Here is a 16,483-nt window from a genome sequence, read left to right on the forward strand (position 1 = left end):
CTTTTGAGCACTATTGTCACTATCAATGAGCCCAATAAATATGTTTGTAGTGGATACTAACAAATCAGATCTATAGAAACCGAGATCTATGATATCATTGAAGTCAACTGAAGTCAAGATGTCAAACCCTAGATCTAAACTCGAGTCGCTGTCATCAAAACTATCTATGTATGACCGAAACGTTGTTCTCTCTCTCTTAGCTGCTACATGCAGGTGACTGGGACTGCATAGTCGCTCTTAGGAAGTATTTATGCATACTACTATGGTAAAATACACCCCAATCATAGAGTTTCTCTCTTACATTTGTTGTGCGAGTGACTGAGATGTACCAGTCGCTCTCAGGACAACTGTATGTGAGCGACTAGGGACCTGAACCTTTCGATCTGCCTTTGAAGCCATGGTCACTCCCATAAGCCTTTGTTCCAGTATCCAAGGGTCTATATTCACTCTCATAAGCTTATGTTTTAGTGTCCAAGGGCCAAAATTCCGTGTTGTTTGCCAGCGACGAGATCCAGAAGACCCTAACCCAGAGAAAACCTTTCGCCTATGATTTGGACCATTGAGAGAACTCCTTTCGTCGAAACTATGTGAACCAAGACAAAAGAGAAGAGAAGATGTTTCTAAATGATCTTGAGGTATATTATATTTATAGGCTTTCTTGAGTGTTCACTTGGGGTTAAGAATGACCCAAGTAGTTACTCGTGTGATTAGAGCCGACCCATTGCAGAATACATGTATGAATAAAATAAGTCATAATTCAACCTCCATTGAACCAAATTAGGGGATATATAGGTTGATTTTGGTCCTATAAAAAAGAGGAATCTAATAAAATCATTATCTCGGTCATTTGAGTTGTCCAAGGTGGAATTCTACCCCAGTTGCAAAAATTAACACTCCCTCTCAATAAGGGATAATTCCACCTATCAATATCTGTCCATCAAACAATATATCATCACGGATCATATTTCTCATGTAGTCATCGTGTAATGTCCATCAAAGATCATCATTGTACATCTCAATCTATCCCTTTATTATTCACGTTTATCTATTCCTTCTCGTATGCATGAACATTCTCAGATCTAGAAGAAGAAGAATATGTTACTAGAGGGGAGCTCAAACTACCACCCTTTTTCCATTAGGCTGTTATCTAGAATCTTTGTCGTCGGGCTGATACCTGGAATGTTTTCTTCGAAGTGCATATCATCAAGGAGAAAATATTAACCTGGAATCACATTGGGGAGCAATAGCTTCCACCAAAACCGAGCAAGAGCCCTCCATCTCGATTCCTCACCCTAGGAGTTCAAAAAAGGTAGGAGGAGTTGGCTTAGTGTCCTCAATCAGGTGAGGCAGTCTCGAGAAAATCCCAAGGCTTGGGGGTGGAGATTTGTTTCTCCGAGATTCCCTTGACAGGTGAGTGGGGACAGGAAAATTCCTCTGGGAATGGTCAACGAATTCTAAGGCATCCATGATTTTGTTGTTTTGATTATCTCCAAACTGATATAGGTGAGCACATGGTGGCTTGACGGTGGAGGTGGTTTAACCTATGCAGTACCTGTTTGGTTATATTTGGTTTATCCCTTGAGATCCCACATTCATGCTTGGAATATGGTATGGGGGTGACTGGTTGAAATAAAGATTTGGTCCATCCTAATCTATGTTTGGGTGGTTTGTGGAAGTGACATCCAAAGTGGGATTTTCTTGGCTAAGAACCCTACTTATCATTTGAATACAAAGAAAATTGATGTTCAGTATCACTTTGTGAGTGATATGGTTGAGGACAAAAAGGTGTTGCTGGTAAAGGTGGAAAATTTGAAGAATGTTGCAGATTCATTGATGAAGCATGTGAGCATTGGGAACGTTTCTTGGTGTAGAGAAACAATGGGTGTTGCAAGGCTGGACCAATGACTAAACTCTCCTATGATCCCCTCTGTGGAAAGAAAACAATAAGTGGGAGAATGTCGGGTGTGTGTTACATTCTTTCCATGACTAGTCATAAGGGGGGCGACATCCCTCCCTATCAGGGGATTTGTAGGAGGGTGATAGACCCCCTGCACTGGGTCCAGGGCAGCACCCCACGAAAAAAAATATGTGGACCCAATAATAGTTAGCCGGGCCCAAGGATGGGGAGTAAGCATAAAGATGGTGGGCAGACCTACCCATGGTTTTGTTTCATGGGTTTTGCACATGGTTTTGGGAATGATGGTTTTCTTCCCATGGTATTTTGTATATTCGGTCAAGGAAGCTATGATTATGTTCTAATCCAAGGCTAATGGATTAGGGTTTATGAATGCTTTAGCATGTATATATATGTATTTTAACATTAAAAGGAATATAATGAAAAATCAATATGGTAGTCTTTGTTTCTAGATCCAGGGGAAAATATCTGTGTATATTTGCTTTATGTTCTTGCCATTGTTTATTTTTTCTTTTTTAAGAATTCATTTGCAGTAAATTTTGCACAGGGTTAAAACCTACAATGAGAAGAGAGGTAAGTATGTCATTTGCATGCTAAGATCCATGAATCCACACAAATTACTAGAGGCTATTAATTTCTCTGATTAAGGTTGGGTTAGGGTCATTTTGCATGGAAATTGTTGATGGAAGGTCTGAATCCCACCTCTCTGTGGTTTGATAAGAATTCATGCTAGATTAATTTGGAATGTGTTTGGTTTGTTGTTTCTTGTTTGTTGTAAGTTTCTGAAGGATCCCCCTCCTTGGAGTCACTCCAACATTAGAGGACTCTTAAGGCCAAAGGTCTCCTTTAATCTTAGTTTTAGTGGAATTTATGCTCGTTGGTCCTTCCCCCAGTGAGATTGTAGTCTTCTAGTCTTCAATTTTATGTTGAGAAGCATCCTTTGTTCTAGAACACAAGAATTACAAGCATTGCTTGGGACCTGAGTGTGTGGTAATATCCTCTAAAATATCTAAGATACACAAGTTGGATCTACTGGAATAGGAACACCCATTGTTAGAGTAATTTTTTCAAATTGGAGGACTAATGGAGTGATTGAAAAGCATTCACTGGGAAGGATAGGGAAATCTACTTAACCACACAGTTCCATCCAACTTGGAAAATCATGACAACACTAGTTAGCCATTTCTGAGGTAAATGGATGTAGCTCACCTAATTCTAATGTTTTCACAACAATTCTAATGAATAACCAATTCCAAGGGCCCACAACAGCCATGCTATACAAATCCTAAGGGCCTTGAACAATCATGTTATACAAACCTACAACATACAAATGGCCTGTAAGGCATGAACCCTCCAAATCGAAGTGAAACAATTCAAAAAATAATGAAACATACAACTTATATATGTCAAACATTATGATGTGAAATTTTTTGACATAGATTCAATTCTAGCATGTCACAGACTCACAAACATACACGTGATAGTTCAAACTACACAATGCAAATTTTCACATAGATCAATTATAACATGTCATGGACTCACAAACATATTAAAAAATATTACAAGTTAGACTTAATTTCTACATAACGTAAGAATTTTAAAGGTGTTCCTCAATTCATATAGATGATTTTATATGAACTATTCATAATGTTCACGAAGATCATATGTCAATCATATCATAGGGGATGGGAACCCATGTAAGGAAATCAAGTTCCACTAACCATATCTTCACGAAGAATCACCAGAAGAAGACAAATGTAGAGGATCTCAATCTTAAGAGGAAGAAAACGAAATGATGAAAAAAACCCCCAAAATGTCAAATTACATATATATGTAGGACTTAGAAGTAGTCGAGAAACAAAGAACCGTCAATTAGGAGAATAGGGGTACCATAACCAGAGGTCGATCAATTGTTCATAATTATAAACCTTACACAAGATTGATATCTACTTTCATAATGCACAAATTTGTGATTATGCACTTCATAACACTTTCGGTCTGCTGTAATTTACATCCTGTTATAGAAGTTGACATTCAAGAGCTTCAATCTATAGAGAGATTTTCAAGATCACTTTGGATTACTTATAGGAATGCTGCAAGAGTGTGTTACCCACAATGGCGCATTCAGTCATGCTAAAAATGATAGGAGATCAAACTACGAATCAACTTAAAGTAAAGATACAAATATATACAAATTATAGCCATCTCCATACGAGTAAATGGAACATCAAATAGGGGGTTGGAATTACATTTAGCCAATTTATCACCCCAAACCAAGTCTCCAATATGGTCCTCCATTTGTTTTTCATGATGAGGTGGTTATGGGATTTGTCCATTGATCTCTCTATCTAGTTATTCCCAGGGAAAGATACCATATGCATCCTGAAATCATAAAATTGGCCCATTAAAATTTAACCCATTAAATACCACTTGCACCCCACCTTATACTCACAACCTTCAAGACAAATTGTCAAACTCATATCTTACACGTGAATCAAGATTCAAATGGCACAATGCAAACCCATGAAATGTAGGGAAAACTCCTTAACTCCATTATTAGATAACTGCTTTAATTTTTTATCACCTAAAGAATTGTGTGAAAGGATGGGAATTTTGCATGTTAGCAAATGTTGAAATTTGTTGAGAATCTTCCCCATGACTAATTCCTTCAAATAAATGTTTTCTAACTATTTGCTGCAACTTCCCTACAAGATGCTTCTTAAAATCATCAAAATCCATGTCCAATCTCTCCAATTGCTCTGTTCCATTGTTGTTGTACATAAATAAACTATAATAAAGATCAAAATTGTCTCCATGAATATTCTCAACAATTTGGAGCAATGTTTCATAACCTTTATTATTAATTGGAATAGATCCCAAGTTCAAATTTCCTAACATCCTCCCCATATTGTGGGTAATAAATCAACTTTCAACAGCACAACGATCATGTTGAGCACATGACATCTCAACCATCTTGTAACATTCTTTTGCAAAGATATACAAAAAATTATAGCAATGTTCTACTATGGCTCCTTTCTCAATTCGATCCTTCTCATAAACAAATTAAATACCATTCCACCCATCTTTCCCACTTTTAGGCCGAAACATAGGATGTGTGTACAATATATCAAATTCTGGAGGGACTACCTGCAAAAATAGATTGCATGGAAACTCTTTGACAGGAAGGACATATGCAAATAATGTGTTTCTCTTTAGCTTGTGAACTGGGAATAACCTCAATACAGACTCTATTGATATAATATATGAACATATCAATATAACATCGTGATGTTCTTCAAAAACATCATTTGCATTCTTGAAGAAAGAAACTACCATTTTCTGATAAAACTCTTATGAGAAACCTCCCCATGTTTCCTTATAGAATGAGCCAATACTATATGACCTTGCTTAACCATAGTTTTTGCAAGAAATTTCCCATAATTACCATATCCAACTATACCAATCTTGAAATTATTATTAGTTTCAAAGTCTTCACTTTCCTTAGATTCATTACCAAAAGGTAGAGAAAAATCCAATGCTTTAATATTCAAATGTTTGAGAAGGGAACTATATTCTCGATTTTGTTTCTTCCTAACAGAAAATAGAGATATATTGTAGCATATTTTTGCTAGCATTAAGGGTTGTTTGACAGCAAGGAAAGGATGTGAATATTGAAAACAAATAGCTATAGGTTTAACTGAGACAACCATGCATTGGAATTCAAACATCTCCGAGCTTTTGGTGTACTTTACTGCAGCTTCGGATGTAAGCTTAGACAGATTGAACCCTTATATTTTATGACACAGATAAGAATGTAATGTAGCTTGTGCTTTTAGAACACGTAATATTCATGTTTAATCTGAAGTCAAGTTTTTATATTGGAAAACCAAGCCCTAGAATTTCTCAATTACAAGATAGAGTTCTGCCAATAGAATATTTGATGGTATAACAATATTTGAAAACTCAAGCTACATGTACTGAACCTCAAAACCTTTAAGACCAATAGGAAATCTATAAATTAACCCTTTTCTATAAAAATTCTAGAATCACCCTGCAATGATTAACAAGATAAAACCCTCAACAGTGTTAAAGAACAAAAAACTTTGGAAGGTTAAACTTCTTAAAACCCCAATGGTACTCTATAGTGTCCAGATTCGTAACCTCCAAAATAATAATTCATTTGGCATACTTTTACTTACTAGGGGACATTATCATTTTAAAAACCCAATCAGAGAGGATTCACCTAATAACTGAATAGAGAATTTCTGACACATCAATTTATTTACAGGGTATTAATGTCTCATTCCATGATTCATTAATCTGCATACATATTGAGTCAAAACCAACAAAAAGAGTTGAAATTTCATTAGAATAATTGCGTTTTATATGATTTTGACAATCAATTGATGTCCTAACGAAAGGACAATCTACACATCAGTAAAAAAGGCCTACTACAGGAAAATTTGAATGCAGATCGCAAAAAATTATATACACAGAAAAATATTAAAATTAATCCCACTCGTCCATATGAGGTCCACCACACAACCCTTAATCTGGTGCATGCACAGTCCACAAATTAACAAAATACTAACAGATTGAACACATGCACTTACATAGATGTTTTAAATCCATCTTTAAATTCTCTGAAGATCAAAAAAGCACATGTCAAAAGAATTTAAACTAGGAACATGTATCCTATGCTTGAAAGGAAAAATCCTTCAACAAAGTATTTTGTTCTAAAATTGACTAACACATGCCTTATAATCCAAATGGTCATAATGAGTCAAGATTACTTACGACCGACATGCCTATAAATCCAAGGAAAACAAGGATTGTTCAAACACCAAAAGCAAGATAATGCAGGCAAAAAACCTTTAAATGAACACACTACTCCCAAAAAAACCGAGATATAATATGTAAAATTGAAAATAACCTTAATTTGAATCAAAAGATCACGAAACCGAGAAATGTCATGTATGGCCCTCATTAATTTCAAAAGACATTAAAAATTTAAAAGCACCTAGCTTTAGAAGCAACTTATATGTAAAAAGATATTTTTTACAATTAAATGTTAGATGTGAAGCAAAAGGAATATAAATACACATAATAAGAAATTTTAAAACAAAAATATTTTTGTCAAGTTTGAAATGCTTAGTACTTTCTCACAAATTTGACAACTGAAATGCCTGATCCTCATTGATTTAAAGAAAGCTTAACTTCATACTGATATATGCAGAGATAGATTTTTGATGGTTAAATGCAAGATGTGAAGCCAAAAACCAAGTTAAATAAACAAGGAAAAAACCAAAAATTATAAAATACTTCTGATGCTTGAAATACTCATTATCATATGGATGTGAGACATTCAAATGCATAATATCTAAGTTAAAACATCAATATTTGATGATGAAAAATATCTTACTTACGGTTAGAGTTCCCAAATGGAAAATAATTTATTTCAACCATGCGGACTATCGAATTTAATGCCTAATACCTTGCAGACTCACCAAAAAACAAATTTAAATATCCAAATTCATCTTCAAGGCCAAGGATGGAGCACCTCGAAGCCAAAAATTCATTAGAGCTTTAAACAACAAAAAACTAGACAATGTTGGCCAACATTGCAAAGAGAAAATGGTGATATTTACGTAAAGACATTACTACACCCTTCCACTCATTAGAAAAAGGTTTGAACCAAAGTGTATTTAATAAAAAAAAAGATAAATCAAACATTGAGCTGCTATGCGCATACACTAATACAACACAACATTGGAGGCATTATATGCATAGTTTGTTCTTTAAAATTCGGATGGCCCTTTCCTGGGCCAAACCAAGTCCCAGGATGGTTCTCCATATGTTTTTCATGATAAGGTGGTGATGGGATCTAGCCATTTATCTCTTTATCTAATTATTCCTAGGGTAGGATTCCTTTTGTAGCCTGAAATCATGGACTTGTTGATGAGCCTCGGTATTGCAACAAGAATGTTGCAACTCCCAGGGCTACCGACTTTAATTATGAACCTGTGGTTCGTACAAACTTAAGAGTTGTCGAAACTATATGTGTGGCATACAATGTGTCTTTCATTCATTGTCATGATGTAATGGAGTGCATGTACTAAAGTCAAATCCTAAACTAATTGTAGAAATTGAAATGTTTGAAATGGAACCTTAACCTATTACTAGAAAGTACAAGGAAAGAGACCGATATTGAATGCTAAATCACACCATTTCCTAACTAACTGCCAAGAAAATAGGTTTTGCAATAATGCTAAATTATCATGAACCAAATTCTACTATCTAATATTGGAAGTAAGAAGCATCAAACATCACTAATGTGCAAATAAAGGGATTGAAATAAATATGTTTTTGTCTTTTTGTATTTTCATGCAAAATCAAGTATGCAAACTAATTTCCTTTGGTGATGTGGCAGGTGAATTAAGGATGTTGGAGGTTGGATGGAAGGGTTAGGATATGGTTGGATGTTGTGGGAGACCCATGGGAAGATTTTGGTTACTTCCTAGAGGTTTTTCATCAATTCGGCCTTGAGACATGCAATTTCAGGAAAACCTATAAAATGTACTAGAAACCTAGAGGATGATCTTGTAGGAATTACAGTGAACCTACAAGATACAGCCGAGAGAAAAATGTAAGGTGTTGGAGGTGATGGGAGGCCTAGGAAAGGTGTGTGAGGGGTGGAATGGAGTGAGAAAATTCCTAGGATCACTTAGAACTCAAAACCAAAGTTGGGAGATGGATGGATTTGGTCAAAAAGCTTGGAGAAGTTTCCTTGTGAAATGATGAAATTGGTGAGGGTTTAATGACCAAGAAAATCAAATACAAATTGGATGGGAATTCCAAGTGGAATCATTAAAAAACATTTATGTTAACCCATGCAAAAAAAATAAAAAACATTACTAATCGAAAATCTAGAAATTCAAGAACTAGTGAGCTAGTAAATCTAAAAACATTCCTAACCAAATCAAGTGCAAATGCAATTGGGTAATTTTTGTTATGAACTAGAATTTTTTTGTGATCTGATGCAAGTGGAGTTAATTTGATTGAAGGTCGTTAGCATGTTCTAAAAAATAGTAGAAATTTATTGTTCTTTGCTAAAAAGGAGGTCCAACAATCTAGATTTGGGAATAAGAAGACTAATCGCTCAATGATTACTATTAACTTCGAAACATTTTCCAAGGATAAAATAATTCTTGTGATCCTACAAAAGAACTTACATCCACCATTTAACTCAATCCTACAACAAGAAATCCCTAATACTAAATGCAAAAATAGAAAGAAATAAAAACTAGAGATGCATGTGAATAAGAAGTGAAAATAAGGAAATGAAATGATACAAAAGGACTATGAGACTCCTCGGATGGCAAAGCCCAATGAAACTCAGAGACCTATGGAGGAGAACAAGATTTAGAAGCTGAACATGATACAAATCTTCATTATTTTCATCAATAGACTTACATCCCTGCAAGAAAATACAATGGAGCTGCAAAACTACAAGCTCTTTCTACAAGAATACTAATGAAAATATCCCCCTAGAGGAAAATTCGACTTGGTACTTATAAAAAATGATTAGGAATCATTCCCCATGAATGGAGGAAGCTTTACCCTCCAAAATCCCTTGATTAGTGGATCTAGTCCCCAATACTAGGAATTTGCATTGAATGGCAAGGAACACATTCTTAGATTTTCTCAATCATTCCCTAGAGGAAAGTTTGACTTGGTACTTATACAAAATGATTAAGAATCATTTCCCATGGATGGAGGAAGCTTTCCCCACCGAAATCCCTTGATTAGTGGATCTGCTCCCTTGATTGGTGGATCTTCTCCCTTGATTAGTGGAACACATTCCTAGATTTTCTCAATCATTGGAGTTCGACAATTTGTGACATAATTCCATAATATCTTGTTGAATTATTATTTATTATTGATCCTCCAGTAGTAGGGAACAAGTCCCTAGATTATCTCATCCTCCAACTCTTCATAATCTGCCCAATATTCTCATAATATTCCACAAAAATAAATAATATTAGGCACTGATAGGTCCCTATAATACTAGTGATTACCCCATTACTATTGTAGTTGTATCCGTTATTAATATTGTTGTGCCCCTATTGTCCCCATATTTTTATTACTGTGCCCCATAGAATCCCTCTATTGTTATTTTTGTGGCTTTATATTATTATTGTTAGGTCGGTTGGGTTATATTATGACTCCTTAGACTCCTATATATAGAAAGGAGGTTTTTTCATTTGAATCATCCAAGAATTGCTCATTTATGTAATGTAAAGGAGGTTGCCCCCTCGAAGAGGCTGAATTCTAAGGCGTCGATCTATCTTTTCTATCTTTCTCTTGAGTTGGTTTCATAACAAGCACAAATATTCAACTATTCATAAACCTTCATAATGAATATATTAAAGTTAAAAATAAATTATCTAATGCCAAAAGAGAGGTTTAATGTGTTGAAGGATGGTCATAGGACTTAATTTATGTTTTAATTTAGAGGCATGGGCCTTAATTTATGTGTAATTTAGAGGCCCATCATACCGCCTTGTTGAAAGTGTTGCTCATCCTCTGAGCAACTTAGTGACCTCATTGTGCCTCATTCATGGCCCTAGTGGCCTCTCTCTTGTGCAATAGGAATCTTGGTTGTAAGTTCTACAAGGAAAAGCCAAGAAAACATATTTTAGCAAAGAAAAATCCTTGTTTCTTCAGACCATTAGTTTGCTTTCTTCCCCTTATTCAAGATGCTTCTTGATTATTTTTTTCACTTTGGAAAGGTCTTCCACACCCTTATCAACGTTTTTCAACCTTGTTCCACCATTTATTTGCCTTAGGATTGCCTCCTATAGGATTTCTAGGTCACTGTAATTCCTACATGATCATCCTGTAGAAAACACAGTCCCTTTGTAAAATGAAGTAAAGGAGTGGAAGAAATGATAGAAATAGTGGAGGAATGAATGGTAATGAGTGGTAAAATAAAAATGTGAGTGACAAGGGTCTCTTTGTGATCCTCCTTTGCTCTTTGACCATCCTTCTTGCTGACCTGCACATGGAAATTTCATGAAAATGGAGAGGATGCTCTCTTTGTTTTTTTTTATAAGAATCAAATGGGATGGATGAATGATGAATAGATAGTGAATATGAAGTGGATGGAGGGCTTGGAGTGTCATGGTGACCTTGGCCTTTCCAGCAAAATCTTCTTTTAACTGTTGTCCTCATTCCTTGAAATCACCACCCTTCATAATTTGACTTTTCAACTTTGCATGAGTGAAGAAGTGCGTTGGAATCAACTAGTTGAAGGCGGTTGAGACTACTAACCCATCCTTAGCTTATAAAACCTCATCTCTCATTTATTGACAGCAAATTTATAACTATAATATGCTAAAGAGAAGAGGTCAAGAATATTGCATACATGTACCTACTTGATGGTTGCTGGAGAGACATGCATGCTGCTACTGAGTTGATGTTGATGTGCAGGTGTTGGATGGTGATGTTGATGATCCTAATGCTGCTACTAAGCTCTAGAGGAGCTTCTTTGACCTCTAGATCTCCTTTAAAACTACTCACTGCCAATCCTATAGGTATTGTTATGTATCTTGTAGGTTTACACAACAGCGACTTGTTTTGTCCATATCTCTCAAACGATAGACTGGATTGAGCTGAAACTTTTTTAACATGTTTCCATCATCATTATGCACCTCCCCATAGAAACCACTTTGTCAATGGATGCATGGATCTTGAGAAAAAATAAAAATGGCTGAAGGTTATGGAGGTCAATTTCTTGGAAACCGTGCACTGGAATTTGTTGAAATTACTTGGGCATGTCACCATCATCCATATGCATCTCCCCATGAAACAGTTTTTTAAATGGATACACCGATATTGAGAAAATGTAAAAATGGTGGAAGGTGATGGAGGCCAATTTTTTCGAAACCGTGAACTGGAATTTGCTGAAATTTCTTGAACATGTTACCATCATCCATATGAATCTCCCTCTAAAATAGCTTAGCAAATGGATGCATGGTTTTCAAGTTATGGCAAAAACAAATTTCTTCTCTATGTATTTTTGCATCCTGTAGTAAAATAGAACATCTTGTAGATTTTTAGGACAACAAGGAAAATGAGTGGTAGATGCTTGAGAATGATGGGTGGATGGTGAAAATAGATGAGGGTGGTCGATTGGCATGAACTTGGCCTTGTTGGAGCATCTGAGTGAAGTAGGAGAGAGTCAAAATTTGACTTCTTTTGACTAGGCTTGACCAATTTTCCTTTTAGTACCAACTTGTTCTTGTTTCTTGCAGATGTTGCAGAGTACATGCATGCATGCAGCAAGGATTTTCTTTTTTCTTATTTTTTTTTTCTTCTAGGCCTACTAGCTCCCCTCGGTGATGTTTTCAACTAGTAGCTCTGCCTAGGCGCCTCAAAGGAGGTTTTCACCTAGGATCTTCTTTTTTTTCTGTTTTTTTTTCTTTTCTTTTTTTCAACCCATTGACCACCTCATGGAGGTTTTCAATCAATGAGCCAATTTGAGGCGCCTCCAAAGAGGTTTTCACCTTAGATTTTTACTTTCTTCTCTTTCTTTTCATTTATTTTTTTCTTCTACCCTACCCTACTTGAAAAACAAAATCACTTTCAAGTATAAGAATACTTCCAATGGATCCATGTGCACATCAAGATGGTAGACAAAATTATGTGGAGGCTTGAAATGTATTCTTTGACATGTACTTGGATTTGAGAGATCAAATGATTTGACTTTGAAAGGATCAAGCATAGTTGAGGAAGAGAGTTATGCTACAACATAGTGACTGTCTAGAACCATATTTCAATATAGTTGTGATGCCTCTGGTCCACTTGCTGATTTAGATCATCTTGTATGTTTTCTTCTATCATGACCTTCAATTCTTCCTATTTTTGATGATTGATCTCTTGAATACATGGAGGATTTGATGGTAACCATGATGGAGCTTTCTCACTCTCTGATTTTGTTGTCTGCTCTTCATTAAATGCAGCCCATGGTTCTTTGATCTTCTCTTTTGAGTCTTCTTCTTCTGGATGTGGTCCTTCAATGATATCAATATAATCTCTTTTTTGCAATACTCTTCCTGAGCTATGGTGAATACCATTGAGCTCAAGAGGAGTTGTTTGGAAGTGTTGTACCTCAACATTGTAAGTGGGTTGAGCTATTTCAATGTGTGGGTTTGGAAATGGTGGTACAGGTAGTTGAGTGGGAGTGTATATTTGAGATGGATGTGGATGGGGTTGTGGTTGTGGTGGAGGTGAATGGTAAGGATAACATGGAGTTTGGTATGGAGGATATTGAGGAAAATACCGAAGAGATTGTGGATGGCTCCCATAAGTTCATTGCCAACTTTGTTTCCAACATTGGTTTTGGGGTTGATATGGCCATTGTTGCTAAGGAAAGGGTGTGTTACAATTACTTTGAGGTGGATGTGCATAAGCTTGAAATTGTGAATTAGGCTCTTGCATCATATCAGGCTGAATAGGCTGCCATGGTCCTCTTGGAGCTATATAAAATTGCTGCATTGGCAATTGACATGCTCCATTGTCCTCTTGGTGAACTTCCTTCAACCTTGGTAATGAGGAGAAATATTTAACATAATGTGATTATCCATCGACAACACAAACATGTTCTTTTTACTCATTTTCTATTCTTAACAATTCTACTTTTTGGTTAGATTGCTAATAATTTTTGTTTTAAAGTCATCAAACAAATTTCCAAGTTTAGCTTGACTTACCGATCTTGATGTTGATTGACTTAATCTTGTATTTCCTCTTGATATGTGTTTGCATGTCTCACAAATTTCATCAAATGACGATCGGTATACATCACCTCTACTTACGATATTAAGGAGATTAATCCATTCATCCCTAATTGTTCTAAGTAAGAGGGTTTTTAGTGTGTCAGATCCTAAATGATGTAGTTTTCCCCTCTTAACATTATACATGAACCTCTCTGATAGATCCTCTAGACTCTCATATTTTTTTTCATTCATTCTAAATATTTCTTCTTTAAGATCATGATCTTTATATTTTTCTATAAATATCTTTTGCATATCATTCCATGATCTTATTGAATTAGTCCCTAAACTCATCAACCATTTAAGAGCTCTATCCTTCAATGTTGCTGGAAACAATCTCAATTTTTGAGTTTTTAATAAGTAACCATGAGACCTACAAACAATTTCAAATTCAAAGAGAAAGGTTTTCAGATCCTTTGACCTTAGATCATGAACTTTTGGAAGAAAAGATGGAGGGATGTTCTTCATGTGCACACTTCCATCAATATCTTGAATGAGAAAACCGATAGGATCTTCCTCATTATCATCATTGCCTTCAATTTCTTCTACATTCTTCACCATCTTCTTCTTCTACCTACAAAAGTGAATGGTGATATGGCTGTTACTACACCATGTGATTAAATAGGGGAGTGGGTTCGTGTTGGATAATTTTGTTTTTGTTTTTATGATTGAATGAAAATTATAATGTAATGTAATTTTCTACTTTTGAAATTAAATATTCAAAATGAAAATATTTTTTTTTTGTTTTTTGCAAAAACTACAAAGAAATGAATCAGCTAGGGAAGAAAACAATGCATACTTTGAAAACTCCTTGGCAACAACACCAAAAAGCGACGAGCCTCAGTATTGCAACAAGAATGTTGCAACTCCCAAGGCTACCGACTTTCATTATCAACCTAGGGTTTGTACAAACTTAAGAGGTGTCAACATTGTATGTGCGGCATACAATGTGTCCTTCATTTGCTGTCATGATGTAATCGAGTGCATGTACTGAAGTCAAATCCTAAACTAATTGCAGAAAATGAAATGTTAGAAATGGAACCTTAACCTATTGCTAGAAATTACAAGGAAAGAGACGGAAATTCAATGTTAAATCACACCATTTCCTAATTAACTACCAAGAAAATATTCTTTTCAATAATGCTAAATTATCTGAACCAAATGCTACTATCTAAGCATGGAAGTAAGAAGCATCAAGCATCACTAATGTGCAAGTAAAGGGACTAGATTAAATTTGTTTTTGTCTTTTCATGCAAAATCAAGTATGAAAACTAATTTCCTTTAGTGATGTGGCAGGTGAATTAAGGATGTTGGATGATGGAAGGAAGGGTTAGGAGATGGTTATATGGTGTGGGAGACTATTGGGAGGCGTCTGGCTACTTCCTAGAGGTTTTCCATCAATTCGGCCTTAAAACAGGCCATTTCACGAAAACCTACAGGATGTACTAGAAACCTACAGGATGATCCTGTAGGAATTACAGTGAACCTACAAGATACAGTCGAGAGAAAAATGTGAGGTGTTGGAGGTGATGGGAAGCCTAGGAAAGGTGTGTGATGGGTGGAATTGAGTGAGAAAATGCCTAGGATCACTCAGAACTCAAAACCAAAGTTGGGAGATGGATGAATTTTCTCAAAAAGATTGGAGAAGTTTCTTTGTGAAATGATCAAATTGGTGAGGGTTTAACGACCAAGCAAATCAAATCCAAATTGGATGGGAATTTTTTTTTATTAACTAAAATGTCTTAGGTCCCTATTCCAAGTGGAATCATTAAAAAATATCTGTGTTAACCTATCCAAAAAAAATAAAAAAAGATTACTAGTCGAAAATCTAGAAATTCGAGAACTAGTGAGCTAGTAAATCTAAAAACATGCCTAACCAAGTTAAGTGCAAATGCAATGGGGTAATTTTTGTTATGAACTAGAATTTTTTTGTGATCTGATGCGAGTGGAATTAATTTTATTTAAGCTCATTATCATGCTCTAAAAAATAGTAGAAATTTATTGTTTTTTACTAAAAAGAGGTCCAACAATCTAGATTTGGGAATAAGAAGACTAATCCAAGCAGGTCAATGATTAGTATTCAATTCCAAATATTTTCCAAGGATGAAATAATGCTTGTGATCCTGCAAAATAACTTACATCAACCATTTAACTCAATCCACAACAAGAAATCACTAATACTAAAAGCAGAAATAGAAAGAAATAAAAAGTAGAGATGCATGTGAATAAGAAGTGAAAAGAAGGAATGAAAATGGTACAAAAGGACTCTGAGGATCCTTGGATGGCTAAGCCCAAGGAAACTCAGAGACATATGGAAGAGAAAAAGATTTAGAAGCTGAACATGACACAAATCTTCATTATTTTCATCAATAGAATTACATCCCTGCAAGAAAATACAATGAAGCTGCAAAACTACAAGCTCTCTCCACAAGAACACTAATGAAAATCTCCCCTAAGAGGGAAATTAAACTTGGTACTTATACAAAATGATTAGGAATCATTCCCCATGAGTGGAGGAATCTTTCCCCAACAAAATCCCTTGATTAGTGGATCTAGTCCCCAATACTAGGAATTTGCATTAAATGACAGCGAACACATTCCTAGATTCTCAATCATTCCCTAGAGGAAAATTCAACTTTGTACTTATACAAAATGATTAAGAATCATTCCCCATGGATGGAGGAATCTTTCCCCACCGAAATCCCTTTATTAGCGGGTCTTCTCCCTTGATGGA

At 35.5% G+C, this 16,483-nt stretch overlaps 1 pseudogene; it reads right to left on the bottom strand.

The window, feature by feature from the left end:
* Positions 1–4,416: 4,416 nt before the first annotated feature.
* Positions 4,417–5,643, bottom strand: LOC149165243 (arogenate dehydrogenase 2, chloroplastic pseudogene; annotated as a pseudogene).
* Positions 5,644–16,483: the final 10,840 nt, after the last annotated feature.

The sequence above is a fragment of the Pinus tabuliformis genome, chromosome 5_1, assembly GCF_031772625.1.
Source record: "Pinus tabuliformis cultivar Carrire ecotype Pingquan chromosome 5_1, CPIR1, whole genome shotgun sequence".
Classification (NCBI taxonomy): domain Eukaryota; kingdom Viridiplantae; phylum Streptophyta; class Pinopsida; order Pinales; family Pinaceae; genus Pinus; species Pinus tabuliformis.